At 37.4% G+C, this 22,764-nt stretch overlaps 1 long non-coding RNA gene across 1 annotated transcript in view; it reads right to left on the bottom strand.

Moving 5' to 3' along the window:
- Positions 1 to 1,007: 1,007 nt before the first annotated feature.
- The window catches only part of LOC134420044 (uncharacterized), a 126,567-nt gene continuing 104,810 nt past the window's right edge, over positions 1,008 to 22,764 (bottom strand). The window contains exons 5-6 of the long non-coding RNA XR_010028226.1: positions 7,926 to 8,365; positions 1,008 to 3,214 (exon numbers count right to left, since the gene is read on the bottom strand). This is a non-coding gene — a long non-coding RNA (uncharacterized LOC134420044). The remainder of the gene's footprint in view (positions 3,215 to 7,925; positions 8,366 to 22,764) is intronic.

Genomic DNA, 22,764 nt, shown 5'->3' with positions numbered 1-22,764 from the left:
ACACTAATTCTGAATAACAGCCACTGCTGTACGGACAAGAGTTCTTTATTTAAATTCCCAAGTGCTGTTAATGTAATATGATAATGCAACACAATTAGCTATTTCAGCAAGACCTGATATTACCAAACCTTTTATTGCATGATGAAGTGCCATCTCCATTATTAAATTTCATAAAATACATTTCTCAGGTCAAAAAATATATATTTGCAATAGAAGGACAATAGAAATTTTTAACAAGATGATGAAGCTTCTGGAGCAGTAATTATGTGGCTAAAAGGCAGTGATTGTCCCACAGTGCTTCTAAGGCAGGTTTCTGCAAGTGAGATCTGTATTGCAATGTTTTGTGCTAAATTCACTGCCAGTTCTGCCACTGCCAAGGACAAGAAAATTGATAATTTTCTTGTACTTAGCAATCCTGTGTAAAGAAAAAATACACCATGGAGGAGTCTGGATTTGCAAAGAAACTTCACAAATCTGCTGAGTTGTGAAAATATAGGAACCCATTCTTGTGCTGAAAGGAGAATGGTTTGACTATTTCTGTATTGCTTTAGTGTGATGAACAGGCCAGTCAAGCTTGACCCATCTGTCCAGTTGCTGTTGCCAGATATTGGCCCTCATAGAGCTCAAAAAAAATTATTTCCAAAAATTTATCACTCTTTTGGCTGAAATATCCAAAAAGCTCTTCTATTAGATATCTTTTTTAATGATAGACCAATGAGAAAAAATCTCTGCAAGGACTTCACAGAGTTCTGATAGGACTCTCTATATTTTTAAGTCTTCGCCAATGAACATGTTTTCAAATAACTGGAGCTTCTAATAGGATTAGCTGTAATTGGGATCTGTGTCACAAAGCCTACTGTGACAGGGGAAAAGGGAGAACTGGGACAGAAAAACAAAAGTAAGAATAGGCTAGGGTATCTAATATATCATAGCTAAATTATCAGGAGATCCATACAAACCAAAAAAACTCTAAAAAACAACAAGGGAAAAACTTGCCCTACTATGATTTCAAAAAAGTGTATGCACAGCATAAAAAACAGTCTGTAGAAACCTGGACGTCTACCTCAGTGCCTTTCTTGGAAAGAGATTTGAAGAGCCAGATGCTGTCCTCATACAGAGAGGCTAATTATGGAGACTGATATACTAAAGCTTTAATAAGGGCTATTGGCACGTAATTACCTCCATTAGTATTTCTAGACTTACATCATTGGAAATTATTGTTAAATGATGCCCTTTCCTGTCAGATGCATATCTATCAGGACAGTGGTTTTCATAAAGCCAATTTTAAATTTTGGGCAAGGTAGACAGAGTCTATTGAGAAGAAGAAACATTTAATGAAACCAAGAACAGTACCTGTACTGTGCATGCAGATTGAAATCTTCAACCCATCCAAGCTGCTGAGCAGTCAGGAGTTAAAAGAGATTTAATGGATTTAATCCTTCAGCGTATAATAGAAGTAATTTCTTCCCTGCAACCAGTAAGTCTGCAAAAGTTTTCATTAACTTCTCTTTACTTCTGATAAGACCTAGAAGAGAAGAACTTGTCCAGCTGCTGAAAAAAACTCTTGAGCAGTCTTTCTGGTGTTTTTTTTTTATTGTTACTTTTATTTCTCTTTTTTGTTGTAGCAGCTACTATTTTAAGCATATGATTATTGCTAACATGTTTATTAGTATACAATATAATTTAATTAATTAATATTATGCATCACAATACATGAATAAAATGAAATAATCTTATTACTAAAGCATGATCACATACAAGTGCAATCCCTAAAAACAAAATTATCATTAAAATCCACGTTTTATCAATATAGCTTGAACTTCAGTATATATGTGAAGAGATCAGAGAAGACCAATTTCCACTAACAGAGAAAAAACCAAACCAACACAGCTACATCATTTTAAGTTTTCATTTGGGCTATTTTAATGGCACTATGCAAGTCTGCACAGTTGGGCAACAGGAAAAATTCGTCATTTTCAATGACAGAAACAATTTTTCATTTTGGAGATTTAAATATTTTAAATAAATATGCATGCTTCATTTTAAGTATCTTTCAAACTAATAAAAATATGTCATGACATTTTAAAGATAACTTCAAAATAGATTTCACTGTTTCTGTGGTACTTCATTAAATCCACCTTTCTAGATAAAGTTTTGAATATGAGGCCTTTGCCATGAGACTCTCCAAGGTGAAGCTGAATATGAACATTTTTTTGTCCTATTTTTCTTTGACCCCGGGTCAGTGTGATGAAGCATGGCAGTTCCCTTCAAGAAGAACTGGAAAAATCAACAGTGCCTGCCTCTCACAAGAGTCTGATTCATGAATTTCCAGGATAGGCCCAATGTAACAAAAAAATCAGTGTCTGATATTTTAATAGAAGCATAGTTGTTATAAGTGAGATTGGGTTTGTATCGAGTTAAGGTTGAGTTGATTATTGTAACCTTGGGAAGGAGAGTTATTGTTTTAAGGGGGTTAGTCAATGTTCTTTGCAAGTTCTAAAGGGTCCGGGATGTAGCGGGGGGATGGTCCAAAGGGGCAGAATAACATCCAGGAACAGAGTCAGCGCAATGAAACCAGTGCCACGGAAGGAGTTTGGAGGAAAGGCCTAACCAATCATTTGATGCCCCAAGGAAATGATTGGTCAGGAATAACGACAATAGAGACCAATAGGAACACCAGAAACATGCCAATCACCGTGTGGATCCAAAACCCATCAATCCTGGACCCAAAGGGGGGTTATAAAAACGAGAGTTCAGTTGCATTCGGGGTTCTGTTGAGGAACTTGCTTCCTGGAGAGTTCAGTGCGTATGGGGGCTAGACACACTGTTCTTTGTTTTTTTTAATTTGTTGCATGGGGGTCTGAGCCTATCTCAGGCCTTCCATCTCCTGAAGCTCTTTTTAAATGAACAAGAGCCTTTTTCTCTGAAGGAAGTCTGGCCTTGTTTGTCCATAACTTCTTCATGTTTTTTAGTCTTTCAGAAGGAATTCTCCACTCCACGTAATTTTGTCTCAATGCCATGGGAACCAGCTGGATCTCTGTGTTTTCATACCATCTGTATGTGATCATTGACACAGGCACAGAAGTCCCACAGTCCAAGTGTTCTGCACTTCTGGAGCACTTCCCCAAGAACGAACTAAAGAGTTTGAGCTAAAGAAACGGCTGAGACTGAAGATCACTCCAGATGCTACAGTCCTGAAGGCAGAAAAATACAACTGCAAAAATTTGAGATATAAATAAATGACAGTTGTTTATTAAAAATAATCAGATATTGAGTACATTTTCTTAATGGTATTTACAAAGACACCCAGCAGGATTTGACGTACTGCTACATGCCACTGGATTTCAGTGGAAAGCAAAATCCAAGGCAGTGTTTTTGTAGATAGCATCTTGTATCTTTGATACAAGCTGCACATCCCCACAGGAACCGATTTACAGTCCAAAATCTCTGATGCTGAAAACCTGACACACCCATTGCATGAATTTTAGGGAAAGTTTATGTCTATTTAATACCCTCCTGGCCCCTGAGTATAGGAAGCTCAACTTCTGGGTGAAGCTTGTGGGAAGGTTCAGTCTCTGGGGCTGCTCCCCAGAGCAAACCCGGCACAGCAAGGTGGGCAGCTGGGAGATTGACTTCAAAAGCAGAGTCAGGGCAAAGCCAGCAGCTCCTAAAGTAGACACATCTAATTTGCTCTGGCACTGCTAAGCTGCTGCTACTTACTCACTCCTCTGTGGCCATAGCAAGACAAAATGGCATTGTGAATTCATCCCTGCATTCCAGTCTAGTCTTAAATTTAAAGAAAATTGAAATTTTAGTTATCCCCTCTTATTGCATCCTAGGCAGTGCCAGAGTGTGCACAGGATCATTAAGTCATGGGATGAGCCATGAAGAAAACAAGAATTTCATGAACTATCCTGGAATCATTCCTGAAAGAAACTGTACACACACTTGTTTTAAATCATTTATGTATCACCACCACCAAAAATATCTCAGGAAATATTTTTAAACTAAAATTGCTGTTTTCCCCATCAGTTATGCTCAATGGCTAGTTTTGACTGTTCTACCTGTCACAATCTCAAGCAAACAAAAACAATGGTCAAGGGGGCAGCATGCAGAATATTTCATTTGGGGAAAAGATGGTGTAATACTCAAAAAGAACTTTTCCCCCCTTGTTTCTCCTCAACCATCATTTTTTCCAGAAAAGAGGGAGCAATTTTTAAGGCACTCAGAAGAAATCTGTCTGAGCAGTCAGGCTATACTTAAAAACATATGTAAATACCTATGGATAGAATTTAACCCCAGTGCATGAGAGGAGCTCGGCTCAGGAGGGATTTTGGGGGCTCTCCCAGAATCTTAAATGCTTAAGTTATTGTTTACTTGGATCATGAGTATTGCAGTCAGCCTGTTCTGGAGGAAGGAATCCCTGAAGAAAAACCCCAGTTTTGATGAATTTCCCTGTTAATCGCAGCACCTCAGAGCACACTGAGCCCATCACAAACAGCCACACAAGGCAAGGCCCACCTCCTCAGCATCCCTTCAGTCTCCATTCTCTGTGCTTAAGGGATTCTGGGCTCCCACTGGATTGCTTTCACAGAAAGCAGTGCTATTTCAAAGAGACTTCAGGTTGGCTCTAGGAACTGAATGAATTTGTCCACATACCTTCAGTGGAAGAAAAAACTGGGATTTAACAGTTTTTCTTTTTTTGCTGTTCTTCATTTATAATTTACCGTCTTTGGCTCCTAATTAATATAGGTCTATATATAATTGCATTAAATTTATGCGATGTCTTTCAGTATTAATCATTTCATGTATGTCAAAACACATTTTGGAAGCTGGCCAAAACAATATATAAATTTCTGTAAGTTTAAAGGGTAACAGCAGCAAAATACTAAATACAGTGCCACAGCAATAAGCTTCTCACACAGTTCTTCCTCAAGATCCTGATTTAAATCCTGGTTTATCAATTAAAAAAAAATACTACCAGCTTTGAAATTTTAATTTCCTTTTGAAATAAAGGTCTCATCTAGATAAAGCTGGTGTTGCTTGCCTCTCAATGCTCCCTACTTTCATTATACAGATTTTTTTCATACAGCTGCTAAATCCTATTTTCACAAGAGAAAAAAAATTTGCACCTCCAATCATCAAAGCAGCATAATTTAGGCCTTTATTATGTCAGTCATGAATTGTCTTTCTTGTGAGCTCACAATGTCATAATATTCTTTCTGATTAATGAGGATCCTACAATTACAGGGTAGGAACCATCATGCTGCAATGCAGAGCCTGTCTAGAGGCAAAAATTACTGTTAATGCTAATGTGTTACTGGAGAGTTAGGGGTGGAATTATTACTGTCAGCAAATCCAAAGGGTCTGCACCCACAAGATGGATGGCTTTTGTCATTCCTGGAACACAGTTCTGGGAGGCCAAGGAACTTTCACATGGGACCTCACCAATTCCCGCTTCCACTTTTTGCATGCTTACTGCCCCTGCTCAGTTACCTGGAGCACCTCTGCCCTCCTAGGAGGCTGCCAGATGGGGGTGAAACAAAAGGGACCTAGAAAAGCCAGCCTGGCTAAATGGAAATCTACCGCATCAAAACAAACCAGTTTCAGTCTTCAAAGAAAAATCAGCTTCTCTCATGCAGGTGAAAGGCAATATCAAATCAATAACTATTTCAAATCAATCCTTTAATTGTTATAGGCAATTTGATTCCTTTTTAGTTGCTGACAATGCATTTTCCCACCTGTAATCACAAAAAAATCAAAGTGATTTCACAAACCCATGCACTTTATGGTGCAGCCAGGTTGCTTATTTTACACCCATGTGTGATCCTCATTATAGAAAACCCAGGAAATTCTCTATAATTGTCTCTGTGACTTGGATAACTTAATCCTATGACAAAATGGGAAAGGGACGTGACATTTTATGTGCTGCTTGAGCACTTTTCAAATTTTGCTCTCAACATTTCTAGAGAGTGCTTCAAGCTTTCTACTGTTTATTATTTTTCCACATCACTCAGTAGTACAAGCATATACTAAAGATCAAAAACATAGGACTTGAAATCTGAAAAACAATTTTTCCCTTTAGAAAATAAATACTCAGGATGGGAATGATTAAATAACGAGCAGCACAAGTGATGTCAAAAACCAAAGTGTCTTTGATGCTGCACTTTTAGAACACAATATCATCTTCCTTGAATCCTCCTCTTTTGTCACATCTCCTTATCTAATTTCATTCTACTAGGATGTATCATGTTTGAACATCTCAAGTGGGGAGGCTTATTCCAGCCTCCAATATGTCAATGCCATTAACCGAACACATGTTTTGTAGTGGAAGAGGCTGGTTGATGTAGAAGTACAGTCATTATTCAGCAGACAGACATCCAGCTGAAAGCCATTAACCCAGAGAAAACAAATGACTGCTCTCAGGATTTGCCCCTCCAAGTTTATGCTGCTGTAAAGAATAACATTTAGTCCTGCATTGCAGTTCTCCACATAAAGAGCTTTCTTTACAAAAAAAGCATCCCCTTCAAATGAGCAAATCATTTAAATATCTTTCTTTGCTTGGAAAGGCAATATATATTTAGGAAATAGTTCTAGAAAGTAGCTGAAAGCAGAAGCAAATAATGGTTTAAGGGTGTGAACAAATATTACACTGTTTTCTATCACCTAAGGAGCTTCAAGCAGTCAGGAAGAGGAGAAGGAACAAAAACATTCTGAACTACAACAAGCTTTTTGAAGTTCTAGTTAAAAGTAACAGTCTGTGGTGTGCACGAGTTCAAGAGAGTAGTTGATTCAGTAGCATTTCACTATTATTAAAAATATCATAGAAATGGTACTAACCACAATATTTTAAGTATACTTAGTGATCTAATGACAGTCAACAATCAAGATTGTTAGGTAAATAAAGGATTCAGATTTACAATATGCTGATGTTGCTAAAATCAGTGAGAGTTTATTACCTAGTTGAAGTAGCATAACTAAGATTATGGTGGACTGCTCCATTTTATATGGCAAAATTACAAGAAAAGTTCACATCATAAACTCTTAGTAACTCAGTATATTCCATGGAACAAATGAATTGTATAAACAAAAAAAAAATATTAATAGATTTTTCCATTGGATTTCTTTTCTTGGGAAGTTTCCTGCAAAAGCTCCTGAGGAAGATGAATATTCCTTTATGGCTCTTGTTAATACAAACTATGGTTTTGAAAACGTAAATTGATACACTGACTTTTCAAATCTATTTCTTTTGGAACAAAAATCTCAGAGGGAAAAATCTGTTTGAGGAGCGGGAGCGAACATAGGGGCTTCATAGTGAGTGGGACTTGTAGACTACCAATTTCAGAGCCCCAGTTCTGCTAAGTGGCAGTAGTGAATCTTTAGAGACATTACAGTACATGGCTAGTGAGCATACTCATGCCTTGCCTGTCCTCTAACATTTCCTAATCAGCAGCTTAAGTGTTCCTGAGCCAAAAGTTGTATTCAGGGCAATGAACAGCAGCCGTCAGTGGACTGAGTTGCCATGAACTTGCCTGCCCTCTTTTGAAATCCATTTTGAGGGAGGAATCGTGCAGTAAAACCAATAAGCAATGAGTACATTTTGAGGCAGAATAGCAAATGCCAACCATTGCAACTTCCCTCAACTGAATACAGCCCCTCAGTCTACCAGACCTCATTTTGGGAAATATAGCCTTCCTCCGTGGAAGGAGAGACTAAAGAGACTCCTGTTAACTCTGTTAATGTTAATCCAATTTCCATTTTCATCTAGCAGTTCCAGTATAAACATTAGAAAGGGTTCTCAAATATGGCTTTAAATTTAGGCACTCTTAGAAGCCACTTCTTGCTTATGTGCTCTTGTGTCACTGATGTCAGTGGAAATTCCTTGCAACTGCAGCAAAGCAGGCCTGGGATGGGCAGCTGCTCACCTCTGCTTAGTGGGGGGAAGTGATCCATGTCCATCCTGCTCCTGACCTCCACATTCGTCATCTGCACTCCATAACACAGATGTTCATCCTTATAGAACAGCATCTCATTCCTTCCTGTTGCACAAAGGGATGAACAGCACAGCACAAACTTTTGTTTTTCTGCCCCCACCCCCATCATTGCAGATGATTCTCCTGAACAATTTAATGCAGAAGATTGTCAAGATTCATCTTCAAAAAAATTCAACCATTCCATTCCAATATTCTTCTGAAGGCTGTTCCACAACCTTCTGCAGTCTGCCTTCTTTTCCAGATGGCTAAAAACTGTTTTCTAATTATCAGCCTGAATTTATTCATGGATCCATTTGTTCTTCTGCCAGTATTGTCTTGCAGCAACAAATTGTAGCCACAACTGAGTTGGGTTTGGATCAGCAAGTTGTAACCTAAAGATAAAAGGATAATTGTATTGCATTTGTTTATAGATTAATTTCCCCTATAGTTATTTTAATAAAAATATACAGTGAAGTGTTGAGAAATATAAATTAATTACATTGATAGTTAAAATAATGACTTAAAAAGTTATATGACAATAAGCAGTCTTCCTAAATTATAGTTATATTTAAGTTATTACTATCTAATTATCTATATATGTATATCTCTATGAGCTAATTATCTGTAACTTGTTAAATATGTAAGTGTTCTACAAACTCTTCAGTCATTAATGATAGATTAATTAAAAATTTATCAATAATGTGCTTTGAGGTTATTATATAGAAAGTGAACTTATCTCACATATTAATCTGATGAACTGATTTTGCTTGTTAGAAGAACCCTTTGTATTCTGCTGATATCTTTTGTAGCACCTGAGCCTTCAGCCGAGCTTGACCTTGCTCATCTCTGGGAGCCGTATTTCCCTGCTCCTGCTCCTGCTGCTGCTCCTGCTCCTGCTGCTGCTCCTGCTCCTGCTCCTCCATGGCAAGCAGTCATCCCTCACCCTGCTGCCCTCTTTCTCCTCTCAGGCAGTCACCATTTGCCTTCTTCACCTTCTTGTGCTGCTGATGGATGGATTCAGAGAAAACAGCTGGACTCCATTATAGCCTTGTGGCTAGAACCGTTCTCATGGAAGACAAATAAACTCCACTGTCACTGCTAAAAGGTTTTTGCTTCTCAAAAAAATGCTAAAAAAAAAAGGCTAACAATTCCACCAGTTTTCCTCCCACACCTGTTGGAAACTATGATTTTTTATTTGCCTTAAATTAAAAGAAAATGCCCAAATATGACAATATAGAAAAAAAAGGGATATAAACAAATAGTGTTTCCCATAAGTCTGAGTTGCATTAATAGTGCACCAGCGTTTTCTTTCTTTCAAACATTCACTCTTGAAACAGGGTAATATTCCAAAAGGTATATTTTTTTATACATAGTTATCTATAATTTCATCCCACAAAATTAATACATGATATGAAGATAAATAGTAGCAGGTCACTGGATTGACAGGTTGATGATTTTTTAGAAATTTTTACAGATTATTTTGTAATACTTTTTGCCAAGGATATAACAATTCCAACTTTGAGTCCAACATTTGGGTAAGTTTTGCACAGTCTCTCACTAAAAAAACATACCACCTCTAAGTTTTAAATTTGCTGTTGCTGAAGATGACAAGGAGAAAGCAGAGACTTCCACATGACCATGCAAAGAAAGGCTGACCTTGGGCTTTTACATTTCCAATGGAATATAAGTGGCCTCAGTGGAATAGAATTCTAGAAAAGAGGTGAAGCTCCCCTTCTCCCTCCTTCTCCCCATCAATAAAAGGATTCTGTGTGTGGTTTAATTTGCTCCTTAAAAAAAAGAAAATCTGCTCCCCATGACAGCCTGGATTGTAAAAGCAGTATTTCAATTGGAAGATTAGTTAGCTTTCATGGGAATTAACAGAGAGTCCCATCATTCACAGATGACTTGGACAATAAAATCTGTTTTCTGTCATTAATCTGGCACCAACTGGCTGACTAGTCACCTACAGCGAGCTATGAGAGATGGGAAGTGGGGAACAGCCATGTTTATTCACCAGATAGTACTATGGAAAACAGAAAATTATCTTGGGAAAACTGTGACCACAGAGAAGTTCTTGTCCATTCAATGCAGGGAGCAAGGTTATTAATGTGATTCCTCAGAGCTTTTCTCTTACCCACAGTTCTGGGAAAGGTAGACATTTTCCTCTCATAGGAGGAAAGAACGGAAAAAAAATATACAGAAGTTCGATAAAAGTACAAAGAATAAGCACTGACAAGTCTTTGAGGAACTACTTATTCATTAATAATATTTACTTAGCAATAGCAGATGTTCAAATGTCAGCTTTTAGTTGGTTTAATACAGAATCTACTTTAATGTCACTACAGCAAGCCCTCAGTATGGCTGTAGAATAGATCTCTGGGTTTAGAACCGTACCTCTGCAGGAACCAACTTTACTCCACGTGGACAACTTGAGAAGGCACTAGGCATTGGAGAAAGGACTTCAAAAGTGGTTTGAATTTAAGCTTTGTTGCTCAAGAATAAGCAGTTTGTTCTGTTTGAAATTTCCAGTCCCAAATGCCCTAAGAAGGCTTAGGAAATGTGTTTGTTGGGCAGCACAGGGTTGCAGTACAGTAACATAGGCAATTCTCAGAAGGCAGAGTTTGGGCAAATTTATTAAAGCTGGCTGAAAGTGAGTAGAACTAAAACTGAGATTTTGGCATGGCAAACCAGTATCAGACTTCACCACAGCTCAGTCAGCTGAGGTCCACTTGACACCAAGAGGTTTTCTGGCAGTAAACCAGAAACTTGTGATGGTTGCTACATTTACAGATTTCTGATTTTGAAGATGGAGAAAAGCTACAAAACCAGAAAAAATAAAGAACTCTGTACCTGCGGAGCTTGATTCCTCAGCCACCTCCATGATTACATAGCTGTGAATGCTTAGACTCAGCTAAACCTTGCAACAGGACTCCTCTAAATCCATATCAAAAGCAACCAGCTGGTCACACATCCAGAGAACACCAAAATATACAACAAGAAGTGCAATTTTCCATCTTACATTTCAGAACACTCTGATGTACTGTGAACTCCTCAGCAACATTATGCTAAGAAAAGGTGGAGATGAGCACCAAGCCCAGCAGTAGCCAAGATATTGTGTATTTTTCCTGAAGTACAGGATGCCCTGGGCAGTTGTGCTGTGCAGGAGCTAAGACCCTAGGCGGAAATCTTCCCTGTGTGTGTGAGGCTCTCTGCACTTTTCTTTTTGACTTAATTGAGCAACTTTTGCCAAAAGTGAGGGAGAAGAGCTGCTCATAGTGAGTGATGGCATTGGCCAGATGAGTGCTGAACACAAAAGAGGCTGTGAGTCCAGGACATTCTCCACTCTCAAACACAAAATACACTCAGGTGGCTAACAGGAGCTGTTTTTCTTCCCTAGCAGTCTTCGACTCCAGGGTTATTCCTCACAGAAGCAAGGACTCCCACCTGATCTTCTTATGTGTATTTTTTGGGGCCGGCTTCTCCTACAGACAGCCCATGACTAGTGACTAGTTTTCAGGTTATGACTCAAGACCTTTGCATGAAAAAAAAGACTCTAAGAGGTTCGTGCATACTTACTTTAAATAAGAATTAAACCGCAGCAGTTGTAGCTGATTTTGTTCACTGCACCAGTAAAGCCTAGCAATCAAGCTATTTTTTTTCTGTTCATTATTAGCATGCACTTGGTGAGTTAATTTTTCAGTTCAGCAGGATTAATTGCAGCACTCTAAAGGAAACATCCTACACAATAGCAACTCAGTGTGTGTGGCAGTGTGTGTTCAGTCCATTTCTTCTAAAACATACATAAGCACAGTCATGTTAGCTATTTTTTGGTTTTGGGGTTTTTTTTTGGTTAAAAAATCAAATCCATTTAAGAAATTGGAGTGTTCCATTCCAAGCAAGACAAAGCTCAAAAGAGAATACAGTGAGTATATCACAAAGATACTGATTTTTCCAGGAAGCATATTTGTTCTCTTGCAGACTGAATTTTCACTGAAACAAAATACATAAGTAAGAAAACAGCTTTGCAATGTGGTTCTTCTGGCACTTACAGAATATTATAGATTAAAAAAAAAGAATTAAGGATTTTGAGCTGAAGACAATTATAACCTCAGTCAAAAAGCAGGAAAAAATTAAAGGAAAAGAACAACAGAGGTTATGGAGTTTGTCACCCCTATTCACTGTCTTGGCAAAAGAATGTATTAAGGGTAAGAAAACTCCATTTTTTGTGAACTAAAATTAAGTATCATAAACCAAAATAATATTTGGCTTCACAGAAAAAGTTATTACAATAGTAATGCTACACTCTTATACAGTGTTTTTTTGTCTTTAGGTGTCAAGACTGCTCATGGTATATGCATATAAGTATTATTCAATAGTTTAAAAATGCACAAAGCTTGCTAATAAAAAACCTTTTTTAAGAGTGCTCCTCCTCCTTTTAAACACACCTAGATAAAAATGTGACCCACAAAGCCTAAATTGCCTCTTGCTTACATAGGCATACAGAAGATTTGCTCAAATTAATCCCACAGAGACCTCAAGTGAACCAAAACAATTGAATGGCCTAATCACATTTACAGAAAACATTAAAAGGATAAGGAACCAAAAAGCTGGCCCAAGTTAATGGAAATTAATGGAAAGCTCTCCTTTTTATTCCCATCCTAGATAAGAAGGTGAAATACCCACCAAAACAATTGGTGTTGGGAACACACAATATCCATGAACAGAAAGACCTCTACTATTGCACAAGCTTAGAAGTTAGGAAGACAGATATGGAAAAGCAGTCAAATGCCTATAATAATAAGGATTCCATACAGAAAAAAGATCTTTTGATTGTGGGACTTGCAGTCAGCACCAAGAGATACTGAACAGTTTAAATACAAAAACAAGATGAGAAAGGTGAGCACATCTGTGCCAATACAGAGTCAAAGCTGCAACTCCTTTAACCAGAAGAAAACACTTTAAAGAGGAATCACAGCCATCTAAATACTGAGAAATACAAGTTCTACTACAAACCTCACATACCTTTGAGGGTGAGTCTATAGCAAGAAGGAGTTCCAGGCCACACATTAAGATTCTGCAAGTTCCTTCAAGACGTGTTGTACCATGCAAAGGAAAGGAAAGACTGCAACTAATCCTATTTTCTGCCTTGTTCAGCTGCCACCTTCAGACAAGGGCATATGCACATTGACTTGTGCTCTAGTCTTCCAGGTGTCTAGCTATGGCAGCATTCTCTGCCCAGTAACACATTCCAGAAGACCCAGGTAGACTTTAATAACTTAGCTGAGACTAAATTTAGCTAACACTTCCCATTTGGGTACTTCTAATTCAGGGATTAACTCTCCAGGGAAAGAAAGATTTTATGATATCTAACAGGACATCCAAGCACAAGAGCAGTTGCTATTTTTCAGACTGTTCCTTATAGCGTATTTGTGGGTAGATTAGAAATTCTTCTTAAATTTTATTAAGCAGAAATTACATAGAGGCATAAAAATATTAATTATGATCTTCTAAACCAAATAGCCTGATGGCAACAGGAATCCCACATCCTCCTCTAACTGGTCAAGCCACTGGTTTCCTGACCCATTTGCTCCAAGTTTTGATGATAAGTGGACAGTAGGTGCACCAAAATTTGCATTTAGATTACAGGCTTACAACATTTACACAAAAGTTGTTGAGGTTCAAAATCCTGGCCCGTAAGCCAAGCAAGTTCTTGGAATTTAATTCTACTGGAAAGCTTTTAGTAAGGAAGAATGGGAGATTGGTCATCTTTTTGAAGAGGATGGGTAAACTAACCCTACGAAACAAATGGATTTAATGTGAAGTATGTTTCCTTCATGAATAACTATACAAACAAATCTATCATTGACTTAATAGGAGATAGGCGAGCCTGTAAACTAGAAAACCAATTAAATGTTTCTTGTTAATTGGATCTTCCTTCTCTGGGAACAATATCTCTGATTTTTTTTATTCCCTTTTACAAATGAAGCTGGGGGCTGCAACTTCGCAAATTCTTTAATCATGCAACTAACCATACTATCCATTATGTACAGCACAGTGCATATTTCATCAATAGCGCTGGTTTTGTTAATGCTACATGAAATAAATAAGTGGGGAAAAAATCCTTCATATTTTGCGGGTATTTTCAGTTGCTGAGTCAGAAAACAAAATAAGGTTTAACATCTGCTTTTATTTCTTGTTCAGTAAAGCTTGCATCTCCCTTCAGGACTAAGAGCAAGCAAACTGCTGCTAACCATGATAATTACACAGTACTCAGCATGGTGAGTAGAATAACATTGTAATTGTCCAAGGGTTTGAACAATTTGGACTGATTTTGTATAGTGTATAATTTACAGTAAAGATTCAGAATGTGTTTTCTTTGCTTCAAGAACACTTTCATCCTTTAGCTTTGGATTATTATGCATGAAGAAAAGCATCTACAATCAAATTCAATCCAGATGAAGAACATCTGCAAAAATAGAACCATTTATTTTATTGACATTTACATTTACATAATTTTATCAGCGTCTGATTTTGCTTGTGACAGTCAAGGTAATATAAAATAACCAAGACCCCACGGAGTCATTCAGACAAAATAAAAGTATGCAAACACTTGAAATTTTACAGTAAGCAAAGCAAATTAGTGACAGTGACTGAAGCCGGGTGAAGGGACTCCAGAAAATATTAACGAGCTCCATGCTTGCATATGGTTTATTTTCCTTCATGAGGTCAGGGCCAAACTCAGTCCTGTGCAGCCACATATTAAGACCCTCATTCTGCAGAAATCCAAGTGTTTATTTTTACACACTGAAGAGTCACTGTGAAGCAACTGGGACTAATAACAATTGAGAGCAGTTATAAATCAGGGCCCACATAATTTCTGAGTATTAGATGTGGTGGTGCATAGCAGAGGGAACAATGAGTACCACAGCCATCGTCATCGCCACTGCGTGTAAGGCAGCACAAGCGTGACCTAAAAGTGTTCTAGCTTTTCTCAGAAAGAAATGAACAGTTCATCACTGGGAATGCACAGTATCATCCTTTATGAGACGCAGACAAAAATCTTTACAAAAAATAATCAGAAGTCTTAACAATGGTTTGTTTTCTATGGCTTTTAGACCTTTTCTTTTTTTTTTCTGGAATTGTTTCAATCAGGGAAGGCAAGGGGGAAATGGTGCTAATGGGAGATGGGGGGAGAAAATATTTTTCCATCTAAAAATATCTTGAACATTTCCGTTCTGGACCTGAAACAGAGGTTTTGCCTCTCAGAGATTCCACTCCACTCTCATTTTGGTGAAAAAAGGAGACACAAAACCTAGTAGGATTTCTTTTTTCTTCTGTTAATGCTTCATGGCTGCTTTCTATAAAATGGGAATAAGAAATAGCTACCCCAAAGGACTCCAATGGAAATTATATAAGTACAATTTATGGGCCACTTTCATGAAAGAATTTAAGATAAATATTCCAAATAGTTACAAAGTTATATCATAGCATGGAATAAGTCTAGCAAAGAATTGAGTACTGTTTCTAAATCACAGGATTGTTGCCAAAATTACCTTTCTAATGCTACTGAATTCGTTCCTGTTAGAGAACTTAAAGAGGTCATCATGCCAGTTGCCAGGTTTATATACTCCCTTAGAGCAGCAGTTGGTTAAACACTAGATCCAATGTCTGCTTTGCTAAAAACCAGTCAGTAGAGATACACAACAATCAGTTAAAAAATTTCTACATTAAATGCCTTCAAATGTTTCTTCAACCCTTAAGGTAATATTTTATGTATGTAAAACTGAAAAAAACTACCCCCTTTTTAAATTAGCATTAAGTCCTACAGCTAGGGTAACTGTAAATTATTTTGACTTTACACTTGTATTTTATATCTGACCTTCAAGTGTGTCACACAAAGTCATTCAAAAGTAAGATTCACAATATAATTTTGACAAGTATCCTATCAAAATGGATATCATAGCAGTTTCTGGATATAATGTATCAGTGTTTGTTTATGCTTAGAGAGCTTTATCCAGTACAATGGAAAGGGAAGAAGAAAGGGAATTTGTATATAAGCTGGTGTCTCGCTTCTCATTGTTAACAAACACCACTCAGATCTGAAAAGCAAGGCTGAGAGCTCTTGAGACTAGGAGACCTTAACATTCAGAAACTGATTTTTCAATTAATTCAATATTCATCCTTACAATGCATTTACACTGCAATATTGCAAGTGTAATTTCAAAATTTCAGAAAAATCTCACTTGCCAACAGCTGGTCTGACAAACTTTAAAGCAGATGCTGCCAAATTAAACAACAAAAAGTAAGAAAAAGGAAGATAGTAAGGATTCTTGGCTTAAGGAGGTTTTCTCCTCATTATAGTTCTGGGGAAATTATTTCGTTCATGCACTACTTTCATCACTGCCCACAGCTCTAAAACAAGGTGATGAACAACTAGGAACAGAAGACAACCATTTGAGTTGCTTTCCAATCTATACTCTGCTTCCAGGGCATGGATTGCAGTGTTCTCTTCTTGAGGGAAAACTCAAAGCACAGATGCAAAATCAAATAGTCCCAAATTGACTGCTGTGCTCAGCAGCAGTGTTTATCCAACACACATCAGACAGAGAACTTCCTGAATTACATCAGACCCACAGCATTTACTCAGCAGGAGGCTAAAAGCTCCTTCCTGACAAAGGAGAGCAAGATCAAATGAAAGACAGCACTCAGATCTAGGCACAGAACATTTTGGGAGATGCTGTTCCAAGGAGAGATGAGCACTAACAGCAAGAATGTCACCATAGGCCACACTCTCCTTTGGTGTTGCTAAGGGATTTGATTTACCTATATATTGGTGTATATAGAGTAGAGTTGTATATTCATTGACGGTCCTGTGTCAGGTCCTGGTCTGTGGTGTATTTTTTGCACACTTCTGCAGCAGTCCAGGTGAAGGAAGCAGACTGCTCTAAACCACCAAAGCACATCATCACAAAAAAGAATAAGTCCATAAACAAGTTACCAAACTAAATGCTCACACACATCCTTTCTTCCCTAAAAGGATAAATTTTATTTTACAGAATGCACTCTAGCCGGTGCACCCAGGGCACAGGGCTTCCTCTCTATCCCAGGGAACTGATGTATAGCTCCCAAAATGAGGGACTGTACCACATGTGTGGAGGACAGGCTGTGGGAGGGAACATCTCTCCTTCCCACTAAATAGAAGCATTTAATCAAGGTGTTTCTGGACACAACAGGAAACCAAATTTTAAGTTGGCCAAGGCTTCCCTTAATACAAATAAAATAGCTAACATAAAACATTTGCTTCCTTGGCTGCAGAGGCAATTGAGTAGGACTTAGGGAATATGCTTTTCAGACACCCGAAATCCTATGTTCAATCTTAAATTTGTTTAAGTTCTCATTTGAAGACTGTATCAATCCAAAATCCATTCCAGGGAAGAGAAAAAGAATCAGAAAAAATGGAAAGTTAAATTTCCCAAAGCTCCTCAGGTTCTGTCCACCTCTAATAGATTTTCCGTCAGGAGGATTTGACTTTTTATTTGCCTGGTATTTCCATTCCATTTCTTTAGCAAGACTGAAGTTCCTTTTGCTTGAGAAAATTGTAATCACAAATTTAAGACATTCCACAGTACTAAAAAAAAAATAATTTAAAAACAAACAAACAAACAAACAAAACCCCCCATACCCCAAACCCATTCAGGAGGGTTGGGATCTAGTCCAGAAAACTTGATTGCAAAGCAGGGTTTTATTTATGTCAGCTTTGCAGAAAGCAACATTTCAAATTCTGACAGAAGACCTTTATATCTAGGTTCTACATTAATCAGTCTGTTGTCTGGAAAATTATGCCAGTGAAAAGAAAACTGTTTTCTTAATTATCTTAACCCATTCTAACCTCCATGGTATTTTTATTTTCTTTTTTTAATGAGGCTCAACCTGTGCAGTTCAATGTGGGTTTATTTTCTCAGAAAGGGGACAAAGAAAGACTGAAGTACTTTTATTATGTGGTTAAATAATGGAGTTGTGAAGGTTTTGGGTTTTTTTTGGAAGAGCTTAAGAATACATGCAACAAAGTATGTCCCAAAAGGCAGAATACAATTGCTCACAGAGAGATTTCCCCTGATAAATTTTTTTCTGAGGATGTGATTTTTCTGGTAGAGTTAAATAATTCTTTAATGTGGACGTTCAGTAATGGAAAGTTTAACACTTGCCTAGGCCACTGCTACACTGAAAGACTACATCATGTCAGGTACCCAGCTCCTCTAAATCAGCGTAACTTTCCTGAAAACACTCCAACAGGACTTTACTGCTTTACAGTAGCTAGAGGCCTAGATACAAATCTTCCGGATACAAAACATCCAACTAAAATAACCCTCCTCTCCATTCCTAGAAAAGCCTTGATTCATAGGTACTTGGAATACACAGGAGGAGGTCAATACCTTTTTGTCTTCCTTAGTCATGAAAACTCATTATTTTTTACTCAGTTTATTTTCAGAGGACTTGCTTGAGGCAATTAACTTTGAAACCCATTTGGTGAATAACCTTATCCTCCATCACCTTTCTCCTGCAGTTGGCTTTTTCCTGTTTCATGCAACATCAGTAGGAGACACACCATGCCGATCCCACCTATCCACCTCTCTAAACACAAAATTTCTGAGGTTCACTTATGTATTTCAGAAGGGAGTTTGAAAGAAACAGTGACAGTAGTTTCTGTAATGGCAGGAAAAAAGGCATGGAACAAGAGAAACCAGTTCTGATTTCTTTTTTCAGGAAGCTACAAATGGTCTGTTAAACAAGTGACTGGCTGAAGTCCCAGAGTGCTAATCATTGATCCCAAAGAGAGAAAAAGCTCACCAGCTATTTTAAAACCCAATTTTTATGTCTCTCCAGACACCACAAATGAGCTATTACAAATAGCACATCTCTCCATAGCAAGAACAAAGAACAGGTAGCTCCTCAGCGCCTGATTTTATCCTCTTGGAAGCATTTGATGCAGATCTGAAAGCTCCCATCTCAGTTTGGGATGTTCTTTGTTTCAAGAATCTGTTGTATGTTGTATTATTCACTGGTGTATTATGTAATGCCAGGCACAATGCAATGAGGGTATTTCAAATTCACATGAAAGAAACAGAAGCTGACTTTGACCCTAAAGTCATTTTTTATTACTGGAAAGTTGTGTTTTGGAGTGATTACTCAAACATGAGTCAAAGATTGGATCTAACAAAATCTGCAAGATGGTACAGCAAAATGAGGATTCTGATTTATATATATTGCTTGTTGCTGCTTGCACTTCTGACTCCAGATTGAAGTGCCTAGTATGCCTTATAGCCATGATTCTTAAAGTTAAAATAAATGTTAAATAAATAAATAAATAATCTTTGTTACTTTTGAACCAGGCATGACTGGTTGCACACACTGCAGGCAGAGAAGCTCCATGCAAGGCTCTGCAGAACAGTCTTAAGGGCAAACAGCAGACTGAACCAGACAAATCAATTTTTGGCAGAAGTAACACATATGAAAAGAGCAACCAAGAACTTCAGCCACAGGCCACCAAAAGCATTGAAGCCTTTTTTGCTTTATAAATTAACATGGATTATGAAGAATATAAGGCTTCCATCAATCCACAAATAAGCCTGGAAGGAGTTTGTGCTAAGTTTTAGGTAATATAAAATTATTAATTTACCTATTAATTCTCATTGTGAAGTATTAGAGCCCTTCATGGCAACATTTTCAGTGTTGAACATTTTTATATATTTCAGTGACTTTTAAGAAGTCTTTCCACTACAGCTATCCCCCCTCCTTAAGGTATGTATTTATGTACTTGGTTTACTGAATGGGAGACTTGTGTGGAGAAGTTTGTATATGTTCCAACATTTCAGCATTTTCATAATTTGCTGGAGATATAGCTCAGCTCAAATGCATTTCCAGTGAGACTGATGTAGTTGAAAGCAGGGAGATTTTTTGAGCCTAACTGCTATAACACAGCACAATTGTCCCCATCTGTTTAAATCTACAGTTTCACTCAGGGAGGAGCAAAGAGGCTGGAGCGTGCACACACAGTGGTGACAATATGTGCACTAAGGAACTTTATATGGGAGGCTCTTGTCACAAAGTGTATGAGATATTTTTTGTACCAGATAATCTCAGGAAAATATGTGGGGAGACAGCAGGGAACACCATCAGTGGAAAGAGAAGAAAAAGACACAGTGTTGCACATAAGTGCGAAAATATTTGATTTGCCTATAATGATAGCCTTGAATTTTCATTTCAATTTCATTTATTTAATTTCTTTGTGCAACTGTTCTTAGAACCATACAAGAGCCTAAGCACCTAAAGTTAAAACTTTATGTATAAAAACTACTGCTTCTACTTTCAATGCTTTGAACATTTTAAATACCTTCAAGAACTCTAGTGTATCAGTTTTCTACCAGAAAAATCTGTCAATCTATAATTAAAGAGTAATGTGGGAGATCCTATGGCAATTGGCTTGTACTATGTCCAGCATTAAATTATTTTCTTTAACCTGACTTCAGTTTTCTATGATCAAAAATATCCCTCATAGCAGGAAAAATCTCTTTTCAGAGCTTAAGTATTTCTAATATTATCCAGGCAAATACCAAAGTTTCAGAATAGTAGACAGGTCATCTTCCATAGGCTCAGTTCTGCTGTACTTAATTATGCAGAGATCAATGGTGTCCTTGGTATGCATCAGAAATGTGGATAAATGCCACTGACAGTACTAATACATCTAGATTTATGCATGCAGCCCAAAATACAAATAGACAGAATTTTTTTTTCTGAGGTTGTTCAACTTTAATTTATCAAAACAGACATTTTCACTCCCTCTAATCATCCATTCTCACTGATGTTTCTCAGGCAGGTAATTTATGCTATTATTCACATGCTTAAAACTTCCAGCAACTCAGAAAGCATCCATTTCTTCAGTGATAAATTGTGCTAAGTAAAAAAGCACAGTAACATCAAAACCAATTCCCAATACAGTGATGTTCCATCAGAAAGAAATTGCTTCATTTTTTCCTTACAAAATAATCAAGAGAAAACAAAGAAAAGTGAACATCCTAAAGAATGTAAAATGTAAAGTTGACACAGGCCTAACATATGTTGGTTAAAAAATTACGATGAAAATCTAAACTGGAAGAGACATCTTCATTGAAAGAAATTCACAAATAAACAGTGGTTGCTCCCTAAAGACTTTAAACAGGTAGAACACAAAGGTAGAATGTTTAAACACATTTAAAGAAGGATACATATGATGAAGAGGGAAAGAGAAATAAATTATATGGCAAAAGAAGCAGATCCTCTTTGTCCCACATTTAAAGCATCACATCCTGAGAAATTTCAGCTAATAGCCATGAATTCTAGAAATTCTAGAAATTAGTTCCATGTATAGGATGGAAAAAGCATTTGCTGACCTTTACAGAAATTCAAATCACAGAATGATCACATATACATATTAAAAGGAAACTTAATCTATGAAACAGAGTTGCAACAAACAGCCTTCAGGAGGAAAATTATAGTTGCACTCCCGAATTCTCCCAAGCCAGTCTTCAGCACTTTTAATCATTATGCCAGAAAAGAAACACATGCTGGGGATCCTACTATCCTCCACCAGGACACAGCCTCCCACTTTATGTGTGTGAGAATATTCCTGCTTACTGCTGGACACACATGGAATCCCCAGAAGGACTAAGGTGAATTTTATAGATAGCAGCTGAGCTGAAATAGTTTAGAGGTGGCAAAAAGCATTTCCTATTTAGTTAAGATAAATATAAGAAACCTAAATAACAGGACCACACCAAACACAGACATCAAATATATTATTGGTTGTTTCTGTGCCCTGGGCATCCAAGTATCCCAAAGGCTTCTGAGTAGTGGACAAGAAGTTCAGAACCTGTGGAACAGAACAAACTGGAAAGAAACTTCTGTACCTCCATTTCTGGAGGGCTTCAAATTGCCAGTAATGAATATGCCTTCAAAATTACCATGTCATTAAATTTCCTGGAGAACAGGAAATACTAAAATATGCTACACCAGAAGCAGAAAATACAAATTATTTTTTCAATTTTTATTTGAAGGACCACATCCCACCTTAAGCAGTAAAGTTGCTTCTGATTCTTTAAGCAAAATTAGACCCTGTTTTGAATATTCAATGATTACTGTTTCTATTTTTAACTTGAAATAGTTGAGCTTGAGCTTAACTTGAGCTTATACATTTCCTGGAAGATTTTTTGTTGACATGATAATCAAGTTATATAATGCCTTATGGACCACAGCACACAAAAAAATGTTGTTTTAAACAAAGAGGGGCTGTAAAGTTTCTGACAAAATTTATATGTGATTTCTAAGGATGGAAACACTCAGATTTTTTTCTTACTAATGGCTTTTAAAAACATCTGTATGGTTGGAACAAGTTTGGATTTATGTAATCAGTGACAGCAGGACTAAAGCACACCTCAGAGAGAGGAAATGCATTATTTTCATTTTCATAAAAACAAGGAGAGTCAATACACCGTATCTATAAGATGTAGTATATTACTTATCTATTATCCTGTCATTATTTTCAATAGAACTGTAAAGCCATGCATGTTCATCTTCTGCCTCCTTAGTCCTTAAGACTTCGAGGTTGCTCCTGCTGCTGTCACTTGAAATGCTATCAGAGATTTAGGATCTCAGTCACTCATTGGAGCAAGGGTTTTGGAAGTTTCCAACCCACTTCCCTGGCAGGGACACTCTTAATCGAATGGGGCTGAGGATAACAAGTGGGTGGGGAACTGGA

Source organism: Melospiza melodia, chromosome 1 (assembly GCF_035770615.1).
Source record: "Melospiza melodia melodia isolate bMelMel2 chromosome 1, bMelMel2.pri, whole genome shotgun sequence".
Classification (NCBI taxonomy): domain Eukaryota; kingdom Metazoa; phylum Chordata; class Aves; order Passeriformes; family Passerellidae; genus Melospiza; species Melospiza melodia.
This window is presented reverse-complemented; position numbering and strand designations above follow the sequence as displayed.